Genomic DNA, 5,990 nt, shown 5'->3' with positions numbered 1-5,990 from the left:
GAACCGAAGCTACACACTGTCCGACGAAAACATTCCGCGCACAACAATTGCTTTGGTTGCCAAGGACAACTCTACTTCCGCAATGCCCGACGGGAAGGTTCCCGCGCGCCACATCGAAGTCAAACCACCATCATGTCATACGACTACGTTAACTATCGTCGTCGTCAATACGACCTCCTCGGCCTGCGCGGCCGTTCCGACCCTACGAAGCCGGGTCCAGCCACGGCGTGCAACCCGATGGGACCCTCCGGACATGACGCAATGTAATACCCCGTATCCTTTATATATATATAAAAATAAAAAAAAATAAAAAACGAAGAAGCTATTATATTTTTGGGTATTTTCAAAAGTATTTTTGAAATCATTTAATTGTGAATTGATTACTTGTAAACGTTTTGAACTAATAAGTTTGATTTTCGAAATGTCTTACAGGTTGTCCTACTTAACCGAAGATGCACCCTAGCAAAATAAATAAGGTTTAAGTGTTCGTATTTGATTTACTGGGTGAAATTAGTAGTTTTAGAAATTTGAAATGAAAATAGAAAATCTTAGAGCAACTATTTAATGCCTTTTATTTATTTATTTTGATGTTATGTGTGTGTTAATATTAAAGTTACTAGACGAACTAGGATTAGGAAATAGGTATACATGTTAATGTTGTAAATTATTTTTGTTGAATTATGTGTAGTTATAGGAAAAGAAAAAAATCTAAGCAACCTTTTTCTAGAACCCACTATACACACACCGACATAGATACACACTAAATATCTCTCTACACTTTACACTCTCATACAACAACAAACCAAGAAAAACATCGGCTCCCCTCCAGACCGCCATCTTCTGCTCCTCCGGCAGCGCCTTAGCCGCCGGCCATTGGCCGTATCCTTCTTGCTCACAACTTCTTCCTCTCTATCTTCTCCAATCTCCATTAATGGATTTCAAGGTTGAAGCTTTGTTTCCCCAAACTCAAGTTTCTTGCAAATTAAGGTAGCAATTGAATTCCTCTTTGGATCATCTCACTTTCTAAGTTGATGAATGTGGATTTGATTTTAAGCTTTGTGCTTTTTGGGTTGTCAATGTGTAAAAGTGAGAATTTTTATGTTTTGTCTAGAATTGGGGATTTTAGTTATGTTGATTGTGTTAGTTTCTTTTACTCGGTAGTTGGGGATGAAGTTGTATGAATTGATGGCTTGAATCAATTTTTATTTAGTTAGTAGGATTATTGAAACCCTAGATACAAAGGGATGCTTGATTTTGATTTGTGTCGATGCTTTTGAAACTATACTTTTATTTTTAGAATCAGGAAATGAACTTTTAGAGTAATGTTTTTGATAGCCAATAAGTACACTGTTTAAACAGTAGGTTTCAGGGCTTATTTGACAGACCAAAAGAGTTCATTTTAGGCTCATATTTTACCAGAAGTTATCCTTAGATGTCTTCTACATTTTCACCAAAATTCAGCTTCAACTAAGTTCATATGGATTTATTATGAATTTTCTAAAAGGACTGCCCTGTTTCTGGCAGGTAGTTGAAAAATATTCATAAATCCTAAACGAAAAGGAATTTCAAGCTCAAAATTAATCCTCATAAACCCGACTTATATAGTCTCATATAGATGTCAGCAAAGTTGAGATGATTCATTATGTTATGATTCATTTAAATTGGTTATACTTTGAACGTATTCCCACGAGTGTGCTTGCATACTCACACCCCGTTATTTAATGTTTTTCGGTTAAGGAGTCGGTGATGAGGCGGCGGTCAACGTGGTCCACGGTCCCCCAACCTTTTTGTATTTGACTAGTATCCTTTTTTGGGTTTTTTGGGGTAAATATGATCGTTGAGATATTATTATATATTTTGAAAACGTGCATGTGCCCGGGATGATGGGAATTTGTATGGGTTTGAGCCAGAGGTAGGTTTTCTATTAAAGATGTGTATTTTGGGGGGAATGTTCCAATAGACAAATTATTTTAATTTTGCTAAAGATTTTCTTTTATGAAATATATACACTTTATTGAAGTCAAATGACAATGTTTTTTTTTAGAACTAAAATGAAAAGTAAATGATGTTTACTTCTTTTCAATTTATAAAATTGCTTCGTTTCTTATTTCCATTTAATATCAAATTTTTTTTAAATAAAAGAAGTTAGAATTTAAGTCTTTTGGTAGCGTCCCCTGTTTATAGAGTTGGGCGTTACATGCAATCCACGGGGTTTTCTACCCTATGATCAGCCATCACATATCCAGTGACCCCTTTCCGACTCGAGATCCCCGGAAGACCCCTTTACGACCATCGCACTACTCGGAGTGGGCGTTATGAACAACGATCGATCTATTGGACACACTACCTCTAGGCTGGAATCACAATTTGTAGAAATCGATCGTCGGCTAAAATTGGCATCAAAAGCAAATATGGGCAAAGACCCATGCGGATTTCGATTCGGGACACCCTTTTGGTGCGTACAACTTGGCCGGGATCCGCCCTTGAACTTCCGAGTCGTCTGGGGAGAGTCGCGTCCTCCGCCGACAACCGCCACTAATTTGGGGGCCGCCCTTCACCAACATGGATTCCTCATATGTCCGCGCAAAACAAGACCCCCGACTATTAGGCAACCCACCTATTCATGACGTGCCACCGCGAAGCCCCATGCCGAATTTCACCAATGGTGGCACGAATACAAACCCCCGCGGTCTACATCCGCCCGTTAGGTCACCGCGCTTTGCAGCCCATGAGTTGTTCCTTTTCCGTGCCACCAATGCGATCGAGATAGTCCACGAAGCATCCAAATCCAAATTTCCCACGAGGCGTCCTCCGCCACACGGGGCTTACCAACCAGCCCGTGACAACTCCAACATTGGCCGCTAATCTACATCCACAAGCGTGTCCGATCCCAAAGAAAAAAAAGGAGAAATTGTTAGAGAGTGTGAAGATGCGGGAGGTTTAGTCGCAGGGACGGAAAAAAATAACAAGTTTCCCAGGTCCGGCAAATCCCTAGATCAGGTCTAGGAGCTCATTGGTCGTCGGAAAATCTCGGCGTCGGACACACCGAATACTTCTTCAAAAACCCCCCCACTTATACTAAAAATTAGACGGGAAGTAGGGATCGATCTCACGAGAAAGGATGCGTAATGAACATGCTCAAGGATTTGGAAATTATTTTTGGGTAGGCTAAGCCGTCACGCATTTTCCTCGGGTTGAGGAAATTACACAAACGTGGAATTGAAATCTGCGCTAGATCAGGAAAAACAGAAATCATGCATGTAAATTGAAATCGAGACAATCACTAGATCTAAGAAACTATTAAAATTTCGGGGGAAATAAAGCGTGGGGACCATGGGGGGAAATAAAAAAGGAAAAAAAACTAACAAATCTAAATTGGCACTCATCTTCTCCAATTTAAATTGCACAAAAACTGGAAAACGTGAAGGGAATCGGGAAAACGAGCGGATTTAAGCAATTTAACCCAAAAAAAAAAAAATTTGAGTAAACAGATCTAGGCCAGACGAAGTAAACAAAGGAAATAGAAAACTCAAAAAACCTCACAACCAAAAACCCCCTTGATCCCAACCTCGAATGCTAAATCCACCGGGTCAAACATCGACACAAAAATGCAAAAACATTCCATAACTTGATTCAACAAACAACCTCGATCAACAACCACAACACAGATCTACAAATTCCCCAAACCGCACCAAAGTGACAAAAACAGAGATTAACAGCCTTGCCGAAATAAAACCGAACAACGGGATCAACTTAGATCCACGAGATAACACCCAATAAAAGAAACTAAAGGAATGCATAGATAATCGGTAACCCAACCCAAATCGATTTCCCAAAAAAGTGAAGTTCAAACGAAATGAAGTGCAAAAGAACCGAAAGTAAAAAAGATTTTTCTTCGCCCTTCACGCGGAGGGTTTTCGACGGACTTTCCCCGAAGATGAGACCCTTTGGGAAACCCAAAAACTACCCAGAACCCCCTTTTCCCAAAGTGTTTGTGTTGTGGGGAAAATTTAAGAGCGAAAAAATGTCTTTTTGGCGTTTTCTTATCTTTATTTATAGGCGTTAAAGGGGGGCCCTTTGAGATATAGATAGTCTTTGTTGCCCTCCTATTGACCCCCCTTCTTAGCCTCCTTTTTCCTTAAAAACTTGCTCCTTTTTCCCTTTATTCCTTCGCTGGGCCGTTTTCCCCCGGGTTCTCCCGGTTTTGGGTCAATCCCCGGCAAAAGCGTGTTAGACCGGTAAATATAGTGCTTTTTACCATATAACCGATGCATGAAATTAGCCTTATCAAAGTTTCCCCACTTAAACCATACTTGTCCCCGATTATAAAGGCAAAAAAAAGGAATAAAGCAAATTTTTAACAAAATTATCCCCCCAAACCAAAATCTTTAACAGACGGACTCCCAGACCTAGATACAACAAACAAAAACACCTAAAAAAAAAAACACATAAACACTAAGCACATTCATAGGGTAGCTTCAACTTTTAAGCGACCATCCCCACAAGATTTAGGTCGATCCAACGGTTTCCCGCTCCTCGAATAGGCCCTTTCCCTTCCTCCCCAAGATAGCCTCAACACCTAATTGTTGGATTCACTCGATCCTCATTCCTCCCCGGGGATGTTGGATCGCTTCTCTCTTAAGTTATTGCCATACCGCGACGTCGGGTTATGAGAGTTTCCCCCTCTTTTCTGGGTCGGGTTATTATTGTTACGCCTTAGACACCTTCCCCTGGACTTCGCCCACTATACCTCCTTTTTTTATTTTCATTTTTTTTTTCTTTTCTCCTTTTCCCCTTTTTTTTCCTTTTTCTCTTTTTTTTTTGGTTTTTTTTCTCGGACTTCGCCCATTTATTCCTCCATTTTCCTTTTCCCTCTCCTCTGGACTTCGCCCGGGTTAACTCCACCCTGGACTTCGTCCGGTTTATCCCTTCTAACCCAATTCCTATTTTTCTCCTTCATGACTCTTCCCCTAAGCATTCGTGGCGGCCCTTTATATGTGTTAGCTCAAAGTTATTTAAGGATAACTCACTCTTATAGTGGGGCTTCACAACTAAGTAAGTAAAGGCATCCCTATGGTTCGTACTCATTCGAATTGACTTGGCTTATTAAAAGGAAAAAGCTTCTAAGTTGAAATACTCCATTTTCAATTCTTTCACTAAGGAGATCATGCGTATTATTACCTCGATACCAATTGTTGGGGATTTGGTGCCCCTAAAAACGGAAATCTGTATACCAAATAAATGGATCTACAGATCTATTTGACCGATTATGGGATTAATTATCTACATGTTAAACAATCAAAATTGCATAAAAGCACATAAATCATGCTTTTAAGGAATTAAACCTAATTCATGATATTCTACGGATTAGGGTTACCGTCGATTCTCAAAGAATCGCGATTGCTTCTCCTTCTCCATGAAGATCTTGTCTCGACCACGAATCTTCTAATCGTATCTGAACTTCGAGATAATGACCTTTGGGTGGGCAAAGCTTGTCGGAATCGAAAAAGGGGTTGAATAGAAAAAAGGCCCGAATTCAGTTTAGAGAAAAGCTGACTTTTGTCCACTCCCGAGAGGGGCACGAAAATTTATGTATTAAATTACTTTAAATCTCCTTTCTAATCTCCTTTTATATTGAGTTATGATGGGCCGGATTAGGGATCCTGGAGGTTGGACTTGAGCCAACTTGTTGGACTTTTATTAATTAAATTGAGCCCCGATTTAATACAAGTCCAAACAAAATATTATTATCATCCACTATAGTATAATATTATTTTGAGTCAATCCCAAATTATGAGTTCAGGGACATTTACCTCTTTAATTTATTATTTCAGTTTAAAGATATAAATATCCATTAATCAATTTAAGTTGTTATTTGACTTTTTAATTAATATCTTTTTTTAAAGTTGTCTATTCAAAATCTTTATTTATTATTGAATAAATTCCAGCCGGGGGTTTGAATAATAAAACCTTTTGAAAACCTCTTGAGG

The sequence above is a fragment of the Salvia hispanica genome, unplaced genomic scaffold (assembly GCF_023119035.1).
Source record: "Salvia hispanica cultivar TCC Black 2014 unplaced genomic scaffold, UniMelb_Shisp_WGS_1.0 HiC_scaffold_1223, whole genome shotgun sequence".
Lineage (NCBI taxonomy): Eukaryota > Viridiplantae > Streptophyta > Magnoliopsida > Lamiales > Lamiaceae > Salvia > Salvia hispanica.
The sequence above is the reverse complement of the archived record's forward strand: the minus strand, read 5'-3'. Positions refer to the sequence as shown.